The sequence below is a fragment of the Bos indicus genome, chromosome 2 (assembly GCF_029378745.1).
Source record: "Bos indicus isolate NIAB-ARS_2022 breed Sahiwal x Tharparkar chromosome 2, NIAB-ARS_B.indTharparkar_mat_pri_1.0, whole genome shotgun sequence".
NCBI classification, from domain to species: domain Eukaryota; kingdom Metazoa; phylum Chordata; class Mammalia; order Artiodactyla; family Bovidae; genus Bos; species Bos indicus.
In genome coordinates this window covers 71,916,922-71,943,451 of record NC_091761.1, presented here as the reverse complement: position 1 = coordinate 71,943,451, position 26,530 = coordinate 71,916,922, and the positions used below count along the sequence as shown (strand labels likewise).

Below are 26,530 nucleotides of genomic sequence, written 5' to 3'. Positions count from 1 at the left end.
ACGAGTGTGCGCATCTGATGCCCCATCACCAGAGAGGCAGGGAGGAGAGCCACCATCAGACCCGTGGAGGGGCCAGACAGTGACCCCACACCATCTGTGCCCTGGGAACTGCTCAGGGGCCTCAGCCTTGTTCTCTGTATCTTCACGCCCCTGCCCCCACCTCCAACACACACAGGCACACAGCCCGCCCCAGGGACCAGGAGGGGCTCTGAAAAGGGTGAGTAAACCTGCTTTTAACAATCAGCATCCCTTCACGATACAGGACAGTTGAAAGGAGGAAAACTCAATTTTTTACTCCACATTGATTTACACTGATGAACCAAAGTGAGTTAAACTTTTCTAAAACAACGGTCTATTACTCAAAATCAGTTTAGCCTCATCAGAAGTGAGATGAAGTATGTAGAACAGAACAACCTTGGTGGTGTGGGAAGAGAAAGTATTCTGAATAAGTACATTCAACACATACCTGAAACTTGGGATCTAGTTAAACTTAAAAGCTTCTGCACAGCAAAGGAAAATCATAAACAAAAAAACAACCTGCAGAATAGGAGAAAATATTTGCAAATGATGCAACCAACAAGGAATTCATTTCCAAAATATAGAAACAGCTCACAGAACTCAAATCAAAAAACAACCCAACTGGACTTCCCTGGTGGTCCAGTGGTTCAGAATCTGCCTGCTAAGGCAGGGGACACAGGTTCAATCCCTGGTCTGGGAAGATCCCACATGTCGTGGGACAACTGAGCCCATGTGCCACAACTACTGAAACCCAAGAGCCTAGAGCCTGTGCTCCGCAACCAGAGATGACACGGCAATGAGAAGCCTGCACATGACAACTAGAGAACAGACCCTGCTCGCCACAACCGGCCCGAGAGGAAGCCTGCATCCAACAACAGAGACCCAGCCCAGCCAAAAATAAATACATCTTAAAAAAAAACCCAACCAAAAAATGGGCAGAAGACCTAAAGAGACATTTCTTCAAAGAAGACATACAGACAGCCAACAGGCAAAGGAAAAAATGCTCAGTATCACTAATTATTAAAGAACTGCAAATCAAAACTACAATGAGATACCATCTCACACTGGTCAGAATGGCCATCATCAGAAAATCTACAAACAATAAAAGCTGGAGAGGATGTGGTGAAAAGGGGCAGTCACTATGGAAAACCGAATGAAGGCTCCTTTAAAAACTAAAATAGAGTTGCCATATAATCTACATAAACCAAGTGCCGATTTTTATTTTGAAAGATCTGTATGGAAAATCTCTTTCACATCTGCCAAGGCATAAGGAGAAAGGGTGGGCTTGGGCATGTCATGGGCCCCTGTCTGGTTCTGTCATTTGTGAGATGTGTACCCAGATGCTTGTTACTCACTTTCTCCAAGCCAGTTTTCTTATCTGCAAACACAAGTAAACCATCACCCACCCTACAGGATTCTTCTGAGTATTAAATGAAATAACACATGTGAAAGAGCAAAGCACTGAGCCTAGCATGTAAGAGGAACCTAACAGCTAGCTTCCTTCCTATCTCATTGTAAGAGAGTTCTTTTTTCTAATTAGACATGATGGAAACCTACTTCTGACAAAGTAATTTGAAAATACTCCCAGTAGAAAAGTAAAATATGTTTAAACACACATATCATTGGGTAACATAAAACATCATGTTAAATCGGTGGTTCCTATCCTCGGTGGCAAAAGGGAATCCCTGGGGAGCTTTATAAACATCCTGGGACATTCTGATTTTGGTCTGGGCTACCCGGGAACATCTAAATACTTCCCAGGCAATGACAGTAGATGCCAAGGTTGAGAACTTCTATTACATGCACAGGTGAGCTGAGTACAAAGTAAGAAATCCCCAAGTTGGGGAGAAAAAAATCAGAGCAGTAAGAGCTGATATTTCCACAGTTCTGGATGGCCGCTGCTCTTGTCTGTATAGTCAAAGCTATGGTTTTTCCAGTAGTCATGTATGGATATGAGAGTTTGGACCATAAAGGAAGCTGAGCCCTGAAGAATTGATGCTTTTGAACTGTGGTGCTGGAGAAGATTCTTGAGAGCTGCCTGGACAGCAAGGGGATCAAATTAGTCAGCCCTAATGGAAATCAACCCTGAATACTCATTGGAAGGACTGATGCTAAAGTTCTAATACTTTGGCCACCTGATGGGAAGAGCTGATTCACTGGAAAAGACCCTGATGCTGGGAAAGACTGAAGGCAGGAGAAGGGGGCAAGAGAGGACGAGATGGTTGGATATCATCACCAACTCAATGTACCATGAATTTGCGCAAACTCTGGGAGACAGTGAAGGATGGGGGAGCCTGGAGTGCTGCAGTCCATGGGGTCGCAGAGTCAGACATAAGGTAGTGACTGAACAACAACTACCACCACAAGGGCTTCCCTTGAAGCAATGGAAGAAGTTCCCTCTACCCTTCTAGGTTCTTCTGACTGGTCTGAGAATTAACCTGATGTGAGACAGATTAACAGAGACAGTCCAACAAAGTTTAGTAACACACAGACCGAGGAGAGACCCACACAGACTGAATCACTTGTTCAAATGGCCAAGGAGGATGTTGAGGGTGGGGAGAGTCAGCTCAGGCGGTTACCAGGGAAGCCCAGTAAACAAGGTAAGGTTGTCATGCAGGCTGAAGTCCTGCCTGCTTCACTGATAAGACATTCTAGAGATTCCATCATCATTCTCTTCCTGGTACAGCGACAGAGACGCCCTTACAAACGGAGCTGTACCTGATAAGCGTCAATGTTTCCTACAGAAGTTTAGCTCCTATATGGTTTTTGGAATTTTTTCCATGTCTGTTGTTTCCTGGAAAACAACCATTAGTATGCCAAAGAGACATATCTGGGGGGAAGTAAATTCTGTTCCTCTACAGCACCAAGAGGGGAGGATGACAAGGAAGTGTGTCTGCCTAAGCCCTGGCCGAGGAAAGTGTGCCGTGACACTCAATAACCACAGCACTCCTCCAATGCCAGAAAGTAAAAGAATAAGTAACCCCAGGCTGGTCAGGGGGCTAAACACAACCCCTGAGGAGCAGGGACAGCATGCAGTGAAGACAGCTCAGGATTCCTACAACCAAAGGCCAGATAGGAGCCCACAGCTCCATCCTATGAGACAATTAAGAAACTAACCACCCAGGAGAGCTGGCATCTGTGACAGGCAGGACTTTGCAGATAGCCATTATAAAGAGAGGTATTTGATGATTTTTCACAAAGACAAAACCAAAATGTAAGGAGGACTGCATTATCAAAAGGCCAAGAGTTGAAAAGAATCATTCTGAATGTCTATGGTATTTTTTAAAAGTATTTACTACAGAAAGTAATAAAAATGTAGTGGGGGGAAAGCAAACCCATCTTAGTTCACTGGCTAGGGCCTGAAAATCAGAATGACGAAAGACAGATTCAGGAGGAAAAACCAGACAGGTGCATCTTGCACACACAAAGCAGAGCTCAGTGGTGGTGACTCCAAGGGGACACTTAGAACTTGGGCTCGCAGAGCATCCGAACCTAAAAGCAGTGAGTATTGCAGGGAGGTGACAAGACAAGCCTCAGGGGCCTTGCGCTTCTAGGAGTGGGAAACCGAGGGAAGGTAGATACATGGGGGCCGAATGCATGGTGCCAGCTCTAAGTGGTGCCATCTCTGGCTGATCAGGAATCACCCCGCCCTTCCTGGTACAGAGGGGAAGGCAGAGAATTTTTCTTTGTGTCTGTCACTTTTCAATTGCCTTCAGCTCAAATAAGCATGTCAAAGTGGCATCTCTGGGGGAGGCATACCCTCACCCCCTTCAATGCTCAGTACAAAGTTTAGAAAATATACAAAACTATCTTTAAAATAGAAAAACATCCTGTCATCCAGAGATGTTCGCTATTATTATTTCCTGCTTGTATTTTAATCAATATATACTTATACTTTAATCCATATACCCGTATATAATCTTATACTTTAATTCCTATATTTACAATCTTTCTAAGAACATATATATGTAGGTTTTCGTTTTATTTTTCATATATAATATCTACCTGTCTTCTTAAACAGAGAAGAATGAACATAATCATACCTTTTCTGGATGATTTAAAGATCACCATCTCTATGGAAACCAGCTGTGTGACCAACCTTGGGCTGCTCCAGGTGGGATCACATGTCTACTTGCTCCCCTCAGGCTGGATCCTCAGTCCACTCCTCCTTTTCTTTTTTAAAAAAATATAATTTATTTGGCTGCTCCAGGTCTTCTTGTGGCATATGGGAATCTAGTTCCCTGGACCAGGAATCGAACCTGGGCCCCCAATGTTGGGAGCATGGAGTCTTAGCCACCAGACTGACAGCTCAGTTCAGTTCAGTCACTCAGTCATGTCTGACTCTTTGCGACCCCATGAATCGCAGCATGCCAGGCCTCCCTGTCCATCACCAACTCCCGGAGTTTACTCAAACTCATGGCCATCGAGTCGGTGTTGCCATCCAACCATCTCATCCTCTGTCATCCCCTTCTCCTCCTGCCCCCAATCCCTCCCAGCATCAGAGTCTTTTCCAATGAGTCAACTCTTTGCATGAGGTGGCCAAAGTATTGGAGTTTCAGCTTTAGCATCAGTCCTTCCAAAGAACACCCAGGAGTGATCTCCTTTAGAATGGACTGGTTGGATCTCCTTGCAGTCAAGGGACTCTCAAGAGTCTTCTCTAACACCACAGTTCAAAAGCATCAATTCTTTGGCGCTCTGCTTTCTTCACAGTCCAACTCTCACATCCATACATGACTACTGGAAAAACCATGGCCTTGACTAGACAGACCTTTGTTGGCAAAGTAATGTCTCTGCTTTTGAATATGCTATCTAGGTTGGTCATAACTTTCCTTCCAAGGAGTAAGTGTCTTTTAATTTCATGGCTGCCATCACCATCTGCAGTGATTTTGGAGCCCCCCAAAATAAAGTCTGACACTGTTTCCACTGTTTCCCCAACTATTTCCCATGAAGTGATGGGACCAGATGCCATGATCTTAGTTTTCTGAATGTTGAGCTTTAAGCCAACTTTTTCACTCTCCTCTTTCACTTTCATCAAGAGGCTTTTTAGTTCCTCTTCACTTTCCAATTATGTGCTTTTTAATAAGTGTTCTAAGCAATTAACTAGATAATTAAGCACATTTGAATTGTTACTAAAATAGGGTAAGTGGGTTGAGGAGCAGGCCTCCCCAAAGGCTCAGGTGGTGAAACTGCTTTTGACCGAATTTCTGGGCCACGACCATTGCTCACTACAGGGCTGAGGCCAGTGCCTGAGGCTGCAAACTCCAGAACACCAGCCTGCCATATTATTTCTCTGAAGGAACCTTGCTTCCATGAATTATTATAGTTGTATGAAAACAGAGGAATCCTTTTCCAGATTAGAGGCAAGGGTGCTTTCAAACACATGTAGACATCTAATTCTGAGCTGTTATTTTCAAAATGCAAAGTCAGTTTCTCTAGAAGAAACCATAATAAATGGACTGAGGACTGGTTTGACAAATCCACAGATATTGCCAAAGTGTCTGTGTTCAGAGCTCAAGAACTGAAATAATCATGGTGGCTATACAGTCTGTATGACCCGTGAGCAGCTGACATGAAGAAGGAGAGGGCAGGAGGATCAGCCGTGTCCCGGCCCTGGACCTGACCTGGAAATGGCAGATGCCAACCCTCCAGACTCCTGTCCCTGGAGATGATAAATCCCTATTTGCTTAAGTCATTCTGAGTCTCTTTATTGTTACTTGTACTGAAAGCATTTCAGAAGGACTCTTTGCACTCAAGAAACTCAAAGTCTAGTGATTAGTTACGGAAGCTGAGTAAATGATTCTAGTGTGGGCTGACAGATTCTACGGCAGAAAGTACAGAGGAGGGACTTCCAAACCAGAGAAGAAGGTCAGGGGACATGACCCTCAGTCCTGCAGGAGAACTGAGCCCTGAAGGAAGTGGCCACAGAGGCTTCAGAAGTATAGAGCAGGGACTTCCAAACCAGAGCAGAAGGTCAGGGGACATCTCCTCAGTCCTGCAGGAGAACTGAGCCGGGAAGAAAGTGGCTACAAAGGAGAAGAAATACCAGGAATAAAACACGGCAGTGAGGCTCAGGAAGGTCACATTGATGATTTCATGTTTATAACAGATAAGCTTCACCAATAAATGTGTTCTTAAAAAATAACACAGCAGTCCTTTCCCCCAGCATTTTATTATGAAAAGTTCCAAATTTTCAGAAAAGTAGAAAGAGTTGCATAGGGAACCCATATTCTTATCACCTGGATTCTATAGTCAACATGTTGCTACTTTTGCTTCATCGCAGACCCAGTCACCGGGCATCCCTCTCCCCATCCATCAATCCACTGGGCTTTCTCACATGTTTCCATGGAAGCTGCAGACATCAGTACCTGCCATCCCTAACCAGCAGACATCTGTTTTTTACAAAGCAATTATACCTCTCCCAGAACTCTTAATCTCTTTTCATGAACTGTTTGAGTTCGTCACCAATACCCAAAAGCCACAACACAGACTTTCCTTCAGGGCCCATAACACCAAGTCCTAGCAAGTTCACACCTTAGAGTAGGAGGTCTTTTACTGGGGACTTGAGAAACACACCAGCAGACACCCTTTACTATGTCTCTACCCACCAACAGGAAAGCTCTAAAGTAGGCTTCATTTTTTGTCCGAAAAACTTGTAAACATGACTCTGTGCTAAGTTGTGCATCTCTGCCCTTAGAAAACTCAATCTAAGGAAAGACATATAAACAGAGCATGGAAGCAGAACTGCCCACATGCAGTGATAAAGATGGGCCAAGGTCTGATGGAAAGTGTAATGAACTCTGGGAAAAGAAGCAGGGAAATGTTCAACATTGAGTCTGAGTTCATTCAGCAGTGGGCGTGAGAGAAGGGTGCTTTCCACTTGGAACAGAGGGCACGTGCCAAGCAATGGTGGCAGGAAGCGTCTTGGCGGGTCCTGATGCCACGTGACAGTGAAGCACAGGTGTGAGGCAGGAAAGTGCCAGGTGTTGGGTCTCAAAAGCCAGACTGTTCATTTACATGCGTGTCTGCTGTCGCTTCAGTCGTGTCTGACTCTTTGTGACCCTATGGACTGTAGCCTGTCAGGCTCCTCTGTCCTTGGGATTCTCCAGGCAAGAATGCTAGAGTGGAGTTGCCATGCTCCCCTCCAGGGCATCTTCCCAGCCCAGGGACCGAACCTGCAACTCTTTCGCCTCCTACATTGGCAGGCAGATTCTCTACCACTAGTGCCACCTGCGAAGCCCTGTTCATCTACAAATGAACCTAAAACACTGTCTTTAGAAACATATCCTACAGAAACAGGGAGCCACTGCAGGGTGGGTCCCCCAACCCAACCTTGCTGGAAGGCTTCGGGTCAGTAAGAATGAACATCTACCCTCCCACACAGAAAATCAAGCCAGCTTCATTTAGATGGCTTGGCAGGGAAGCAGAGAGCTGGGCGGTGCTTGTCCTGTGTAATGTTCTATAGGGCTCACTAGCATTAGACTGGGCTCCCTACCACTTAGTGTTGATTCAAATACAAGAATGCATATTTATCTGAGAAGTAAAATTCCGAAAATAAATCATGATATGCAAACATAAACCATGCAAATGTGTGTTGTGAGGAGGGGGTGGTTTCTACTGCGCCCCAGTCCCCTGGGCTAACATGGTCATGAGTCTTTCCTAGGCTGGAAGAAAACAAATTGGTAGGTGGAGTCAAAATGAAAAATATAGTACCTTGTCTGTATCATAGGGTTGTCATAAAAATCAAATGAGAATTTAAAAATTCAGGAACAAATTTACTCCTCAGTCCTCATAAAATTCAAGTGTCCTGGGTAAGACGGTGCACAAACGCACACAGGGAGTGATCCAACACTTTACACACGCCAAGAACTGCATTTAGCACTTCTTCTTCAGATAGTAACCTGGATACTACTAACAGGCCATCATCATAATATTTCAGTCTCTCAGAATATTATTCATGTTTTTAATCCTTGAGATAATCAAAATGGGAGAGAATCCTAAACCTGGGACACTTTAAGCACCAAAATAATTACTGGCAGTAAGGAAAGCAGACACTAAAAAATGAGGAATTCACGAATCCATACCTATAAAAAATATTAAACAAGGGAGACAGGAGGGCTTCCCCTTAGGGAAGAATGCCAACAGCAGGCAAACAAACACAGGGGTGGGAAAGTGAAAAAAACAAAAAAATCAACATTTTGCAGCTATCAGAGTAAAGACTGATTCAGGCAAGAATGGTTAGTAGATGCTAAATCTAAAGGGGAGATTGAGATGAGGAACAGGATATTTGCACGGTCTTAAAGTGTCTCCACAGATTACTTATGAATCAGACTCTGCACTTGAGTAAGCAGCACTATTCTAAGTGTCAGGACAACCCCCAACTGTTCAAACCATTTCCTGTTACAATCCAAACTAGGAACAACCCAACCTAAATTAGGTCATGAAGGACCCTCCCCCCAAAACAGCATTCTCAGACATGAAGGAGCCCAGGAGACAGATGGATTGCAGGGACAATAAACACTGAATATGAAAAAAGAAGAGCGCAGTGATGCCATCTATGCTGCTGCTGCTAAGTCGCTTCAGTCGTATCCGACTCTGTGCGACCCCATAGACGGCAGCCCATCAGGCTCCACTGTTCCTGGGATTCTCCAGGCAAGAACACTGGAGTGGGTTGCCATCTCCTTCTCCAATGCATGAAGTGAAAAGTGAAAGTGAAGTCGCTCAGTCATGTCCGACTCTTAGCGACCCCATGGACTGCAGCCTACCAGGCTCCTCCATCCATGGGATTTTCCAGGCAAGAGTACTGGAGTGGGGTGCCATTGCCTTCTCCCACCATCTATGCAGGCAACATCATTTCCCATCAGCACTGAAAATCCTATTTCTCAGCATCTAACACCTATTATTACATCTAACACAAAATATTACATCATTGTGACAAAATGACTGTGTATGTGGGTATTCGTGAGAATAGAAATTGACAGCACTGAGTCCCTACATCACTGTCTTTTTAATGATATGACACAAACTTCTGATTTGTAAACAGTCTCACACACATTCCCTGGACAGAGAGGTAGGTAGTGTCTTCTTCATGTGCATGTCTCCAGGGCCTACAGAGAATCAGAGACCTAGAGATGCCCAGAGAATGAATAAAGAATGAACAAACGATGAGAGAAGAGCTCTAAAAAATAAAAATAAGGACACATTTTAAACAATTTTCTGTAGTAAAAGTACATTTCTCATCTACCTTCAAGGAAACATTGCCTCGAATGTTACATTGTGAACAGTGATTCTAGAAGGTAAGCAATTAAAGCAGCAGCCCTCCCCAGAGGTTTTTATTATAGTTTAGCAATAAATGCTGTTAGCTACAAAAATCATAATTTTTAAATGCACACATGTGCACATGTACACAAACATGCTCAGCAGCCAATCTGAAGAGACGAGTCAAAGATGAATAATTATAGATCAGAAAGATAATAACTCCAATAGATTGAAACATATCTAGCTTGTTCACAATGATATTATACCAAAAAGCACCTTATTCATCACCTTTGGAGGACTAATAAACAAATCATTATTTTAAAAACTGGTAAAGGAAAAGAATTAAAATTTATCTTGCTTCCCTCATGCCAACTGTGAAGCGAAGATTCCCTTAACAAAATAGTCTAACTAATCAAGAACAATACAATTTGGGATATCACCACTTTGCAACTCCTCATGAGTTAAGAAATCAAGGTATCGGGGGAATTCCCTGACGGTCCAGTGGTTAGGACTCTGTGCTTTCACTGACAAGAGTGCAGGTTTGATCCCTGAAAGGGGAATGAAAATCTCACAGGCTGTGTGATGCAGCCAAAAAAAGGAAAAGAAGTTGAACATCAGTGGCTGCTAACATTACAAAACAGATACAACTTGACATCTTGAGAAAGACACAAAACCATGAAAGACGTAGTCTTTCAAAAAAAAACACACAACAAAAACTTCTAAATCTAACTACTGAATTACTGGAAGTGCAGGCCACAGAGGAATATGCTGAATATACCAGACACACCGTCAGCAACACAGAAGCTGCAGAAGCTCTGCGCAATAAGCCACCCAGTTCCGTCAACAAAGTTCAAGAAAAAAAGATGAAGAGGGAACCTGTAAATTATGAGACCTAAGAGTCATATCAACTGATTAAAACATATGGACTTTATTCTGATCCCAAGCTGAACACACAAACACACACATAAGAAGACTAGAGAATTCTGAACATTTGGCTGGATTGGATAATACTAAGGAATTATTATTTAAAAATGTTTTTTCAAGTGACTACATTTAACTTCATTACGAATGAAGCTAAATGAAATATGGAATTTGTTTCAAAGTTATCAAGGGGAAGAGAGTGAGTAGGGACATAGAGGAAATAAGATTAGCCATAAATTGGTCAGAAACTGTTGAAGCTGATTGATAAACACAAGGCAGTTTGTTTTATTAGTCTTTGCCCTTTTGTTTAAATTTGAAAATTTCCACACTAAACAGCTTTTTAAAATAATGAGGACAAAAATATAGGTGCCTGGGTCCCACTCCCCTAGAGATTCCAAATTAGGCACACGGAAACCTAGGTTGTGTCCAGGTGATTCCAATTCACGCGTAGATTGAAAACCATCCCATTAGACTGAGTTCTTTGAGAACAGAGTCTATTTTGTTTACTGCAATGGGTCACCCATTACCTATCACAGAAAGCATATTTAAATATTAACTGAATGAACTAAGATTGGAGCCAATTTGTCACCTTAAATTTTGAAACAGCTAGAATACTCATCTGGGTGGAAGCAATCTGGAATTCCTGCTTTCTAATAACTGTTAGCCGACAACCTCACAGTTAACAGTATGCTACCACCTTTGTTTTTTCAAGGGCCATAGTTCATTGCTATCTTAAGAAAATTGATTCACTTTTCACAAACTGATTCAAAATTATTTTCCTGATTTTTCTAGTATCCTGGTGGAGATGAGAAATACCATCACTCAGCTCTTCGATGTCATCCCTAGAGATGATCTCTTTATTTTTCATTCATCCCATCAAATGAATTCTTTTCCTCTTCATATTCACCACCTAACCAGAGAATCTTATTCACCACAGACTTTTCTATTGAACTTCTGTTCTTCAAATTCAAGTACTATAATCATCTCCATATATTCACTCTGCAGTTGTAAAGCCTATAGAAATAGAGGATCCCTGAGTAAATAAGAAAGAAAGTTTTTAAAAGACTGTCTTGGGAAAGTGTAGAATTTTACCAAGGATAGGGCAAAATCATGAAGGTTTAGAACAAATGCTCACCTCCAAAGAATGAAATAAATTTAAAGAAACAAAGTGATTCTGATTTGAAAATTCATTCTTGAATTTTCACAATTAGAATAGAGTAGAAGAGACTTCCCTGGTGGTCCAGTGGTTGAGAATCCGCCTTCTAATGCAGGGTACATGGGTTTAATCCCTGGTTGGGGAACTTAAGATCTCACATGCTGTGGGACAACCAAGCCCACGCACCACAACTAGACAGCCCGCAGGCCATAAAAGAGAAGTCCCTGAAGACCCAGCAGAGCCGAGAAAAGAAGCACCAGACAGAAATTCTACAAACCAGGAAACATGTCTGTTAATACTGTATCAAATTCTATCAATACCTAAATTTTAATTTTTACTAAATCAGGTTTGGAACATTGTTAGTGTATTTATAGCAACACTTTGGAATCCTACCTTAAATCATCCATAAAAACAAATGGATAAGCCATGTTACATCATAAATTCCAATTTATGTTTCAATTTTTGATGGACACACTCCCAGGACTAAATTACTACTTTAGTTTCTTAATGATGGTCTGCTTATCAATCTTTATATTGAGGGGAAAAAAAGTACAAGTTGCTTCATCTTCTCTCAGTGAAACCTAGACATTCAATTCAGGGCAGTATTTCACAGATTTGCTTACACACTCAAATCTTCCATATGACGTGTGTGGTGGGAGAACGTGTCTACGGCAAGACTGCCTGTCTCCAGATGCAATGTTGTCAAACCACACATTTAATCACCCAGTAAAACAGTGGGTGTGTACTTCCACATGCTATTTTATTTCTTGCCATAAATCACTAAACTTCTCCAAAGCTCTCCCAACTCTCCTTCAAAATAAAAAAGCAGAGGACTGCTTACAATAATAACACATTAAGAATAACAGGCCCTTTGCGTAATCTCCAAAATATTCAAACAGCTCATACAACTCAACAATAACAACATGATCAAAAAATGCGCAAAAGATTTTAATAGACATTTCTGCAAAGAAGACATACAGAAGGCACATGAAAAGATGCTCAGTGTCACTAATTATTAGAAAAATGCTAATCAAAACTACAGTGAGATACTACCTTACACAAGTCAAAACAACCATCATCAAAAACCCTATCAACAATAAATGCTAGAGAGGGTGTACAGAAAAGGGAAGCCTCCTGTACTGTTAGTGTTAGTCGCTCAGTCATGCCCGACTCTTTGCAACCCCATGGACTGCAGCCCACCGGGCTCCTGTGTCCATGAGATTTTTCAGGCAAGGATACTGGAGTCAGTTAGCCATTTCCTTCCCCAGGGGATCGTCCCAACCCAGGGATCGAACCCGGGTCTCCTGTAGTGTTGGTGGGGATGCAAATAGATGCAGCTAATATGGAGGTTCCTTAAAAAGCTACAAACAGAACTACCATATGATCTAGCAATTCCAGTTCTGGACATATATCCCAACAAAACTTTAATTTGAAATAATACATGCACCCCCTATGTCCATAGCAGCACTGTTCATGATAGCCAAGACATAGAAGTTGTCCATTCATCTGCATTAGCAGATGAATGGACAAAGAAGATAGAACATATATACAATGGAATACTACACAGCCATAAAAAGACAAAATAACACCATTTGCAGCAACATGGATGCAAGTAGAGATTATCATACTAAATGAAAAAGACAAATACCATATAATACCACTTATACATGGAATCTAAAATATGGCATAAATGAACCTAACTACAAAGCAGAAACAGACTCCCAGACATAGAGAACAGACTGTGGCCACATGGTGGGGAGAGGGACTGGAAGTTCGGGGTTAGCAGATGCAGACTATTACATAGGAAATGGAAAAACAATAAAGTCCTACTATATAGCACAGGGAACTATATCCCATCTCCTGAGATAGATAATAATGGAAAAGAATAAAAGGAATATGTGCGTATCTATTATGTACACATATGTGTACATATGTATGTGTGTACTTCAAAGTACATGTGGTAAAGTGAATTTTAAAAAGATTTCACTACATAACACACAACATACACAATTAAAGTACTGTCTGCCTAGCATCCTTTTCCAGAGACGGCTCCCCTCCGCCAGCCTCAAGGCTGTTACAGGAGGAGGACAGGGCTGAGGCAGATGAGAGATCCATGTTAGTATCTGGCCCCATCCTGGGGGAGATGCTGATTCCCAGGAGGGCACCTGACCCAAGTTTGGGTGGGAGGCTGAGAGGGCTGGGTCCATGGTGGTTGCAGCTGGGAGAGGAGCCCTGGGGCAGAGCTGAGAGAGAAGCAGGAACCACTGAGGCCCTTCAAACCATGCACTGCTCCTTCCAAAAGGAGGGCAGTCTCCCAGCTGGGATTTGGGAATGTCAGTCATTTGATTTTTTATGAGGCACCAGAAATCTGGGTTTTTATATGCAATCTCCCTTTTTTCAACGTTAGTAAATCAAATCTGTTTTTAAAAGCACTGTGAGCAAACAAAGCATGTCTGCAGGCCACTCAGTTTCACAAACTGACAGCTGTCCTTTTTGCCAAGTAGGAGAAGCTGATCTACAGCAAGAAAGAGGGACAGAGCCGCACATGGCAAAAAACACTGGCCAGGCCCAGCAACATCCGGGGTGGTTGTTCCAGCCATGCCTGAGCCCTGCACATCCTCTGCTCCTTCCTGTGGCTTCATTTTCTCTCTGAGTCAATGGCATACACTTGCACCCTCCCAGTATATCCTCTTTTGGGAAAGCGGGGGAGGTGTAAGTTAGGAGTTTGGGGTTAACATATATACTCTACTATATATAAAACAGATAACGAACAAGGACCTACTGTTCCAGCACAAGGGAACTCTACTGAACAAGTTCCAGCACAGGGAACTCTACTCAATATCCTGCAATAATCTATAATGGAAAAGAATCTTCAAAAGAACACACACACACACACACCCCTGGATCACTTTGTTGTATACCTGAAACTAACATGACAATGTAAATCAATTATACCTCAATTAGAAGGGAAAAAACCCTCTGTGGCATGATGCTGCTTACCTGACATTTCTGTCCCTTCTTGCCCAAGGCTCCAGGTGACAGCACACAGAGCTTGGAAGTGTACAAACAACTCAAGCCCAGAAACTGAGATCCAGGCAGGGCCAGGGGAAAATACATAAGAACACTTCCTCCAAAACGAACTCCAACATCAATTCTGCTAAAGGAGCTTCCAGGGAATCCCAGCACTCTGCCTCTGTATGTCAGGACTCTTGTCCACGATGAAAAATGCCCCCAGATGAAAGCAACTTAAGCAAAAAAGTCCTGGATTGGCTCACACAGCTGATGTTCAGGAACAGAGCTCACTCCAGGGACCCAGACAGCAACTCTGGGATCCACACTTTCTCTGTTGCTGGTCCCCCCAACCATCGCACCTGCCCCCACCCCCAGATCCCTCGCCATCAATGCTCAGACCCGATGCCTCCTCCTGTGGTTTTCCACAGACACCTCATGTGCTCAGAGAGGCCTCCCGGACCTCACATCCCCCATCCCCTGCCCTGACTACAGCCTGCAGTTCCTTTTTTTTTTTCTACTTCCTTGTTTTTTGCTGTTTATCCCACTACAGGTGAAACTCCATGAGGCTGGCCCCAGGGCTGCCTTTTCCCTCTCATATCCTGCCACTGTAGGGATATTTCCCTTTATCATCAAATAAAGCATGCTGCAACCTAAGTAACACGAATTTTACCCAAACTACGGTCATCATGGGAGAAGGAAATGGCAACCCACTCCAGTATTCTTGCCTGGAGAATCTCCATGGACACAGGAGCCTGGTGGGTTATAGTCCATGGCACTGCAAAGAGTCGAACATGACTGAGCAACTCACACTACATAATTATGGTCATCATGAAATCTGCTGCTGCTAATTCACGTCAGTCGTGTCCAACTCTGTGTGACCCCATAGATGGCAGCCCACCAGGCTCCTTCGTCCCTGGGATTCTCCAGGCAAGAATACTGGAGTGGGTTGCCATTTCCTTCTCCAGTGCATAAAAGCGAAAAGTGAAAGTGAAGTTGCTCAGCTGTGTCTGACTCTTCGATCTATGGACTGCAGCCTACCAGGCTCCTCCATCCATGGGACTTCCCAGGCAAGAGAACTGGAGTGGGGTGCCATTGCCTTCTCCTCATGAAATCTAGCACATGGCATATATATGACATTTGGGGATTCATCCACATCTTATTTCTGGTCAATCAGTTCAGTTCAGTTGCTCAGTTGTGTCCGACTCTTTGTGACCCCATGAATCAAAGCACGCCAGGCCTCCCTGTCCATCACCAACTCCCGGAGTTCACTCAAACTCATATATTTATTATAAGCACCATTATTTCTGGTACTTATAGTCAAAAGCCTAAAAACTGTAAGCCACTACTTCCTTATTTTAAAAACAAAGGTTGACAAATGAATAATATTAATATATTGTCTCAGGTTTGACAAGTTGCCACTAAAAATTTTTAATCTCTTAAGGTTGTTATTTCAGTCTTCTTTGAACTTATTCTGAGGCTGTTGTTATTAGTGATGAGATACCCAAAAAACAGATTACCATCACCAGGTAAAGTAAGTTTATTTATTTGACAAGTCTACACATAAATAAAAAAACTGTAGCCTCAGTGGTTGGGTGTTTCAATCCAATATGCAAACTCCCTACAATTATACCAGAGATACTCTAAAAATTAGAGCACCTAGTTTTTATAGGAATCTCATCATTTCACCCACTGCTGTCAATGAGGATTTATGGTCACTTGATTGCTCTCTGATTGGCAGTGGCCTTTCTGACTGGCCATCTCTTGTGTGACTTTGCCTCTTAAAAGGGAGCCAGGGCCCCTGCAGGGGACAACTGAACCTGGGTGGTCAGGTGACAGGAATAGCAGGACAGTTGCTCTGAGCTCCAGGGGCTGCTGGTCACCCAGCCAAGGGTCTCTACAACCACAGATTCACGAGGGCCACTGCTCAGCCTCCAGTAAATCTTTCTAGAAAATGAAGATGCTCAGACTGGACCTCTCCATTTGGTAAGTGTGTACCGTCTTATTGCTTTTCATGATACAGGGATTCCAGGAGTGATGATCCTGGCAGGAAACAACTGAAGTCTGAGTCTTTCTGTAGTCTTAGCCTTTCCCACATGGACTGACTCAGAGAAGGAAACTCGAGTGTCCCCTCCCTGTGTGAGGCTGCTACAGCCATCAGCACCAGGGAACAGAATATTTTTATCTTCTCATACAGATAGACTCAGTTTCCATTTCTATGAAAATACGGAAGCTGAATTAAATGATCAAAGTTCCTTTCCAATTTTTTGCAGGTTTTTTTTTTTTTCCTGAAATTAGGCCTGCAAAACAAACTAGTGCTCCCCTGTGCCTAAGGAAATTTCTTTTAGTTGTTTCTGTTGCCTAAAGCATATCTCTAATCTGTTTTCCTGCCTAAGGCGGGGGGAGGGGGAGTGGCAAACAAACAAAACTAAATAAAAACAAGCTCAATTGACTAAAACAAAACCACGGAATGCTCTGAGTTGCTCCTTGGAAGCCTCTGGTCTATACCTCTGGGCACAGGTTATTCCTTCCTCTTGATGAAAGGTCCACCTGAATATCTCCTCCACCACCTCCCCAGGCCCCACACCCCAGTGTAGCTGACCCTCCCAGTCCATGTGGGCTCCCATACGCACCACCACCACCCATAGCTGCACTGAGATGAACAGTGTTTTCCTCCTGGATGTCTGTCCCTCCCACTACATTGAGAGCTGCCGTGTGCCTGACACTTAGGAGATGCTCAGACGCTCAGTCCTTGATTAAAAAAAAGCAAGTTCTCCCTCTGGGTTGAGAGTCCTCAAAAGGACAAGTGGTAACTAGTAAGATCTGAAAAGTTAATTTGCTTAAAGGGTAACATTTGTGAACTACAAGCAAAGCAAGGAACAAGGGGAGGTAATTTTCAAGCTCTGATTTTTTTTAAAGAATGTGTAATCACTTCTGAAATAAAGACCTCTCCTACAAGACCCTCACTCCCAGTAGAATCTGGGGATCTCACAGGCCTTGATGAAGGCCACCTATTTAGACAGACTTAAATTCCTTCTACCTGCAAGGGAGTCACGAAAGCTACTTCACTTCCTGATGGCTGAATGTCAAGTCCGGAACTAGCATACATGGCCCTGTCCTGAATGATGTATCCCAGTAAGACCCTGTTGAGAGGTGTGCTACCAGAGTTTCCACTTCTGCATCATCTACTGGCACATCACACACACACAAGCAGAGCTGTGTGACCTGGAAGGTCTCTTAACTGGTCAGTACAGGGCTGGGAATAGCTGCCCACTGTCCTGCCTCAGGGTCCCCACTCTGAGCCCGACACTGTGTGGCTCCTTTAGTGGACTGGGGTGGGGCAAAAGAGACCTGCAAACGTGGTGTGAAATCCTGGAATTGATGGATCAGAAAACTCAATGAGTGGCAGAAATGCACAGGCAACAAGAGTACAAGCTCTGAAACAAACACCTGGGAGGAAGTGTACAGTCCCTGGGACAGTCAGGTTCATAGAAATGAAAAGTAGACTAGTGGGGGCCAGACTGGGGGCCAGGGAGGATGGGGTGAGTGTTTAATGGGCACCAAGTCAAGGCTATGATTTTTCCAGTAGTCATGTATGGAGGTGAGAGTTGGACTATAAAGAAAGCTGAGCACTGAAGAATTGATGCTTTGGAACTGTGGTGTTGGAGAAGACTCTTGAGAGTCCCTTGGACTGCAAGGAGATCCAACCAGTCCATCCTAAAGGAGATCAGTCCTGGGTGTTCTTAGAAGGACTGGTGGTGAAGCTGAAAATCCAATACTTTGGCTACCTGATGCGAAGAACCGACTCATTGGAAAAGACCCTGATGCTGGGAAAGATTGAAGGTGGGAGGAGAAGGGGACGAAAGAGGATGAGGTGGTTGGATGGCATCACTGATTCAATGGACATGAGTTTGGGTGGACTCCGGGAGTTGGTGATGGACAGGGAGGCCTGGCATGCTGCGGTCTGTGGGGTTGCAAAGAGTCGGACACGACTGAGCGACTGAAGTTTCAGAAAGGGATGACAGAAATTTTAGGAGACAGAATACTGTTGATGACTGTACAACAATATGATGTACTTAATGCCACTGAACTATACACGTAAAAATTATTAAAATGGTAAATTTTATGTATATTTTACCACAATTGTCTTTTTGTTGTTTGTTGTTGTTGTAGCTATATACCAACTGCAGTGTGGATCAGGAGAAAAAACTGCTCAGCTTAAAGTCTGAAGCCTGCCCCAAGGGAGTTAATGACCTTGGTTAAGTTGCCTTTTTCAGCCTCAGTCTGATGCATAAAATACACAGGAGATCGGTATCCTCGGGGTCGTTATGAAAAAAACAAGAAAACACCTATCATGATACCTGGCTCTCAGTAAGCACTTTGCTTTCTGAATATCCCTCTGATATCCTAGAAAAATCTTGAGAGAGAAATTAGCCAAGGAGCCAAAGCTACCCCGATGGCATCGCCATCGTCAGTGTCCTCTCCTCTAACCGTTCCGCCCCAGCCTCTACCTACTAGCTCACTGGCTCATGTGCCTGCCGGCTGCCACCTCCATCTCTGAACTCGGGCGCACTGGACTCCTGCAGCTTCCCCAGGTGCCCCACCCCGCCATAGGCCCATTCTCCTCTTTGCCGGGCCTGAGGCCCCAAGTCCCTCCTGCAACTACGGTCTCCTCCCTCCCCTGGCTCACGATCCTTCCCAGCACCTGCCCCTGGTGTGCAAATGTTGCTGGAGCGGGAAAGAAAGTCACTCAGCCAGACTTAGGAAGCGTCACCTTCAGTGTGTTTATGATCACACACCAGGAGCCAGCGTTCACTCTACACTCCCAGAAATCTCCCTGCGAGGCTCCCCAGGCCCTCCCCATGCTAGCTCTCCACCAGTGACCTTACCGTATCTCCCCAGACAGAGGCCACTGTTCACCTCCAAATCTACCAGCACCTGTGCCCGCTCCCTCCTCATCTCCTGCTCTCAGCAGAGGCCAGCCTTGCACAGATTTTGGACACCGTGCTGCCCCACCCCCATGCCCAAGAACGTCATTCTGCCGTCATCCTCTTTCTTCTGCATCATTAATCAGCCTTTAATCCCTACAGGGTCCTCTCCAACAGCACACAGACACATTCTGTTTAACCTGCATCCTAAACACACCCCCTTGGTCCCCATCTGTCCCTCTAGGCAGTGACACAAGTTCTCTGCAGGCCTGGTCATCTGGACCGGTGCCTCCCAGGCAAATTACCAGGGAATCTTGTTCAAAGGCACATCGGATGCAGCAGGTCTGGGGTGGAGCCCAGGCTTCTGTACTGCTCGGCCCCCGAGATGCTGCTCCAGCCCCAGACCCCACTCTGAATAGCAGAGTCCAGTGTTTCTTCCCTCACACCTTCATGTACGACATCCCTTCTAATCCATCCCAGCACAGCTTCAAGGAGACCCGTCCCATCAAGGTCACCAATAAACTCCACATTGCAAACTCCAATCAAAGCATTCCTTCCTCCTCACCAATCCTCTCCAGTTCTTTTAAAATGAGCTGTAGCAACTGGAACAAAACCGTGCCCAGAAGGGGAAGGCCCCTAGTGGACCACCCACAGACCCCTCTCCGTCTCCCTCGGGCCTCTGCACCCTGCACCTCTCACGGCACCTGCTGTTCCTCTGGCAGCAGTGGCACCAGCAGAGGCTCCTACCAGGCGTTCCTTCCCTACCTGGCTTCCTAGTGTTAGTTGCCCCCAGAGCTCAGGCTCCCCCTCACCTCTCTAGACTCTCCCCTCGGGGATCCCATTTGTCTCAGCAGCTTCATCGGCAGCCCCAAACTCTCAGAACACGGGCCGGAGTGCGCTCCTGACCTCCAGACTCACTCACTCCCCTCTGCCTTGTGCTGCCTCTCTCAGGGAGGGTGTCTCACAAGAATCTCAAACTTTCTCAAAGTACTTTCTCAAAGTACAACTCTTGCTTCCCTGCCACGTTAAAACCTACTCCTCCTCCATTCTCCATATCCAATCATATCCAGGTCTCATCATTAAAGCCAAATACATGAGTCACCTTTGATTCCCCTTGCTCCTTCCCCAACTGAATTCATGACCAGTTCTACTGACTCCACCCAAAGCCACCTGCTTCCTCCACCTCCTCTGCCACAGCTCGGCCCGCCCACCAACTACTGACCAGTCACAACCTCCCAGTTGACCTCTTATCGCCACTTCAGCCCTCTGCAACATCTTCATGCAGTCCCTGCTGTGTGTCCACAGCCCTTTAATGGCTCAGTGTGAATGAAATCCAAACTCTCCACCCACCAGGCCCCCAAGACCGGGAGGCACCTTCCGGCCTGTGTGCCTTCTTCCAGTTTGCAGGGTCTGCCAAGTGCTGCCCTGCAGGATCCCTCTCACACACTCTCTGCTTCTCATCCTGCTTTTAGGGGGACCAGAAGCAAGAAGACACACAGTACTGTCAGGAAATTGAAGAAAGGCCCTCAGGGCTGCCTGGAGCAGAAAGGGAGAGGCGGAGCCCGGCATGAGATGAAGCTGGAGAGGAAAGCGGGACCAGGGGCTCAGCAGTTTAGAGATGTTAGACCTTCTGCCGAGCGCACAGAAAAGCCTTCCAAGTGTCACAAGCAAATGGGTGACACGATTAGACTTGCCTGTGAGGTCCTTGTAGCTATAGCGTAGAAAAGCAGAGGGGCCCAGAGTTGATGAGGAGGGGCAGGGGGGGGCCAGAAGGCCTGGCCTGAGGGAACGACAGTGGACACAGGAAAGGTGACCAGACTTTAGAACTACTTAGGAGGTTATATGTGAGTTATAAAGGATATCGGAGAAGGCAATGGCACCCCACTCCAGTACTCTTGCCTGGAAAATCCCATGGACGGAGGAGCCTGGTGGGCTGCAGTCCATGGGGTCGCTAAGAGTCGGACATGACTGAGCGACTTCACTTTCACTTTTCACTTTCATGCATTGGAGAAGGAAATGGCAACCCACTCCAGAGTTCTTGCCTGGAGAATCCCAGGGACCGGGGAGCCTGGTAGGCTACTGTCTATGGGGTCACACAGAGTCGGACACGACTGAAGTGACTTAGCATAGCATAAAGGATATATATTTGGTCATTCAGATAACCTAATTAAAGTGCTCATGTGTGAAAGTGTTAGTCACTCAGTGGTATCCATGGATATCCATGGATATCTTTTCGACCCCATGGATTGTAGCTCGCTAGGCGCAGAGTTTTTCTAGGGACAAATACTGGAGTGGGTTGCCATTCCCTCCTCCAGGGGATCTCCCTGACCCAGGATCAAAGCTGGGTCTCCTGCACTTCAGGCAGATTCTTTGCCAACGAGCCACCAGGGAAACCCATGCTCATGTGCAGCTGGTCTTTGTCCACAGTTTCTGGCTCACCGCTCTGACTCTTGGAATTTTCTGAGTGACGAGAGCAGGGGGAGCGTCTGTCGTTATGTCTGGTCCTGTCCTCAGTTCCTGAAACCAACTCAGAGGTATAAAGGTGAAATGATCACCTCATTGTTCACAACAAGTCCCTTAGGACCACAACTGGGGCACACCTACAAGCTGATTTTGGGGCTCCACCTCAGGACACCAGGGGAACTGACCTTGCAAAGATGGTTGGAACCTTCAGCCCCACCCCCTGATTTCTGGGGAGGTGGGGATTGGAGGCTGAATCTACCACCAGCAGCTGATGATGTGATGAGCCATGCTTACGGAACGGGACCTTGATAAAAACCCAAAAGGTGAGGTCAGGAGAATTTCCAGGTAGCGGAGCAAGTGACCATGGGAGCCTCCAAACTCCACGAGGACCCTGTCCTGTGAACCTCTTCACTTGGCTACTGATTCATACTTGCTAACATCCTCTGTGATAAAGTGGTAATTTAGTGATTAAACGGGTCTGCTGAGTTCTGTGGGCCACTTCAGCAAATTAACCAAACCCAAGCAGAGGGTTTTGAGACCCTGTAGTCGAAAGCCAGTGGGTCAGGCATACAGATGATGACTGGGCTTGTGACTGGCATGTGAAATCCAGTCAGGGTGTTGTGGGTACCTCCAAGTTGTAGGCGGTTGGGCAGATACACAGCCTGGACCTGTGACTATGAAATGTGGCCAGTCCTGTGGGACTGAGTCCTTGACTTGTGGTGTCTGATGCTGCCTCTGGGTAGCGAGTGTCACGGGTGAGTTGATCTGCAGGACACCCTGCTGGGGTCAGAGAATTCCTCAGTGATGTGACCCCACACACAACCCACATTGGAATTGGGTGTAGAACCCTTTTAGGAGTTAAAAAATGGCACAGTTAATGAACGAATATATATAACTTGAGATTTTTAAAAGGCTTAATATGCGAGGGTGAGCAGAGGTACCCCTCTGGCTGAAATCCATCCATCCCTACGATGGGATCAACTCATGCACAGTGAATGACTGGCCACAGACCTTTTCCTGTTTTTACTAGCGGAAGGGGGTGGGAGGAAGGAGGGGGATGATGGGAGAGGCAGGATAAGAGGAGATGAAGATACTAGCTCATAAATTAGGGCAGCGGATGGGAAAGGGGCCAAAAACAGGAAGAAAGGAAAGGCAAATTGTGCTGACTTCTCCAGTCTGCCTCCTGGTGACTCTTAACAGCCTTGAACTAGGTTGGAATGAACAAAAGCAATTCTCAGAGGACTTCATTTTCTGAAATTACAGTTTAACATGATTTATGAAGCTTCTTGTTATAAATATGCTTGAGTTAAAGGATATTTGTCACATCAAAGCATTAGAATCATAGAATTTTTAAAGACAGGAAAAATATGCAGATCATTGACTCAGGCTTCTGGCTCGGGGTCCCTAAATCCTTGTCTCCACAGACAGACACTCCAGAAAGATTTCACTGAGAAACTAAAAGAATGAGGCCCTTCTCTCCAGGTTGATAATTAAAATGTGTTAGGCTTTCCAAATGGCTCAGTAGGTAAAGAATCCACCTGTGAATGCAGGAATCGAAGGAGACACGAGTTCAATCCCTGGGTAGGGAAAAATTCCCCAGAGGAGGAAATGGCAACCTGCTCCAGTATTCTTGCCTGGAAAATTCCATGGACAGAAGAACCTAGCTGGCTACAGTCCCTGGGGTAACAATGAGCTGAACACAATTGAGCAGAGCAACCACAGTGTTTCAGAGAGAAATGAAGAATTGCTAGGCAAATACTGTCCAAAGATTTAAGGTAATTGGAAGAGTGGCTTTTTTTTTTTTACCCTGGAATGCCATAGTTTATTTACTGGTCTTAGTGTCAGGGCTCTATAAGCACTTTTTCTTGTGATTATGCCTCTTCCCTGCCCCCTTTAAAAAAAAAACAAAACTTTTTATTGTGGAAAGTTTCACACATATGTAAGGGTAGGAAGAAGTGTTTAATAAACAGCCTTGTACCCAATCACCCAGGTTCTCTGAGACTTTTTCAGCTACTTTGCCAGTGAGTTTTATGTTTAAAAAATACACAGATGATTAATGACTAATTTTATGCTGTTCATCAAGATCATCATTTTGGCAATCATTTTTAACCAATTTGTTTTAGGGTTAAAAAAAAAAAGAACTTCAGATGTTCCATTTGGTTTAGGAACTAGCAAGATTTTAATTTCTAATTTCCAAAGCTACTGAATATTTGGCTAATTAATCCTAGCATCTGATTATGAAGGACAAGAAGAAAGAACATAAAGTTTCAAGTATAACATTAAAAGTTCTAGAATAGTAATCCAGCTGCATTTTAATCTCCTGTGGTACAGACTTCAGGAAGCACATGAAACAAAACCTTCAAAAAGAAACCATTGAAGCTAGTGTCCAAGAATGCTAATGGTCCTTAAGCTTCCAAAGGGCAGTCCACTCCCACAATGCACCGGGCTGGTCTGTGTGCTGGCAGAAGCGATGGTATACTTCCAGATTAGGTACCAGGTTACCACATTTTCCAGCCTGATCATCCTCCCTTTCCCTCTCAGATCACCTGCTCTCAGGAGAAAGAGAGCGAGCTCCCAAGTTGTGAAGAGTCCTGTAGGGCGGCCACTTGGTAAGGACTGAGGCCTCCACCCAACAGCCATGTGAGTGCCCCACCCTAGGGCAGTGACCACAACCTCGGCAGAGACTCTGAACAAAAGCACCCAGCCAGGCTGTTCCCAGATTCCAGAAACTGTATGATTATGAATGTCTGTTGTTTCAAGCTGCTAAATTTGGGGCAATTTATTACACAGCACTAGAAAATTCATTCAAAAGATAAACTTTAGAGGTAGGCAGTCACACAAGGCCAAACTACTCTATTTCCTTCAACTCATATACCAAGCAAAATTACATAGCTTGGAGTATCAATATTTTAATTTGGATCAGATCGAACTTAATATTCTGTATATCAATTCCCAATCAGTGGGCCTAAAACATACTATATTAAAATTGCCCACAAGGCACTGACAAAAGCAACAAAGAACAACAACGTACTAGCAATTACCTATTTTTTTAAGTTTGTTTTTTTTTTTAATGTGGACCATTTTAAAGTCTTTATTGAATTTATTACAAGATTGCTTCTACTTTATGTTTTGGCTTTTTGACCACGCAGCATATGAGACCTTAGCTCCCCAACCAGGGGAGCTGCATTGGAAGGATAAGTCTTAACCACTGGACCACCAAGGAAGTCCCTAACAATTATCAATTAATAACACCTGTTTCTGCATTTAGGTTTCAATTTTTCTAATGGCAAAAACTCAAAGATTTGTCTATAGCAGTAACAGAGAACACCCAGGAAAACGACAAGCACTTGCTTTTTTTTTTTTTTTAAGGGTAATATAAACATGAAATTGAGACCGGGCTTGCATTCTGTGGTTGCTATGGTAACCACAAGCACCTACCCTCTTTGACAAGCAGCATTCACATTCTCTTCCATTCTTCCTACTCTCACCCACCCAAAAGCTCCCACGTCCTCTTGCCTTCTTTGCCCCTCTACTTTTTGGACCATCCAAGAATATGTACATACTCACCCATATTTGTATTCACAGGAACCAAAAAATGAGGAGCAAAAGGAGACAGCTCATGGTCAAGTGTCCAAGACCAGATACTCAGCTGCCATTAGTCAGATCAGGGGGTCTGTGTGAGCAGACATCTAATGCTCAATGAATACCAGTTTCCTTCCTCCTCCTCACCTCCCCCCAGGCTTCCCGGTATGGTGAGAATAGCTTCATTTTCTCTGGTACTTGCTCAGTTCTCCTTCATTCAGACTCCTCAGCAACTTGCATTCACTTCAGAAAAACATCCAATGGGCTGTTTGTTGAGAGGTACAGGCAGCCCCCAACTTAGGAGGTAACCTACAATTTCTCAACTTTATGATAGTATAAAAGCAATATATATTCAGTAGAAACCATACTTCAAATTTTGAATTTTGATCTTTTTCTGGGCTAGCAATATACAGTAAGATACTCTCTTGTGTGCAGACAACCTATATAGACATATCTCCCCAAAAGATATACAGATGGCCAACCAGCACATGAAAAGATGCTCAACATTGCTAATTATTATAGAAATGCAAATCAAAGCTACAATCATCTCACACCAGTCAGAATGGCCATCATTTAAAAGTCTACAAATAATAAAATGCCAGAGAGGGTGTGGAGAAAAGGGAACCCTCTTACACTGTTGGTGGGATTATACATATATTGGTGCAGTCACTATGGAAAACTGTATGGAGGTTCCTTAAAAAGCTAAAAATAGAACTACCATATGATCCAGCAATCCCACTCCTGGACATATATCCAGAGAAAACTAATTCAAAAAGATACAGGCACTCCTATGTTCACAGCAGCACTATTAACAATAGCCAAGGCACGGAAACAAGCTATATGTCCATGGGAAAATGAATGGATACAGCAGATGTGGCACATATATACAGGGGAATACTACTCTGCCATAAAAAGAATGAAATAACCTCATTTGCAGCAACATGGACAAACCTAGAGATTATCATACTAAGTGAAGTAAGACAGACAGAAAAAGACAAATACCACATGATATCAGTTATGGGGGGATCTTAAAGAATAATACAAATGAACTTATATTCAAAACAGACCCACAGACATAGAAAACAAACTTATGGTTCATAAGGGAGGGTGAGGTAGGGGAAGGAGGGGAAGGGGAGACAAATTAGGAGGTTGGGATTAACATATATACGCGACTACATATAAAGCAGATAAACAACAA

At 44.4% G+C, this 26,530-nt stretch overlaps 1 protein-coding gene across 7 annotated transcripts in view; it reads right to left on the bottom strand.

Annotated features, from left to right (window-relative positions):
* The window catches only part of RALB (RAS like proto-oncogene B), a 74,997-nt gene that overhangs the window by 18,805 nt on the left and 29,662 nt on the right, over nucleotides 1-26,530 (bottom strand). The window lies entirely within an intron of this gene.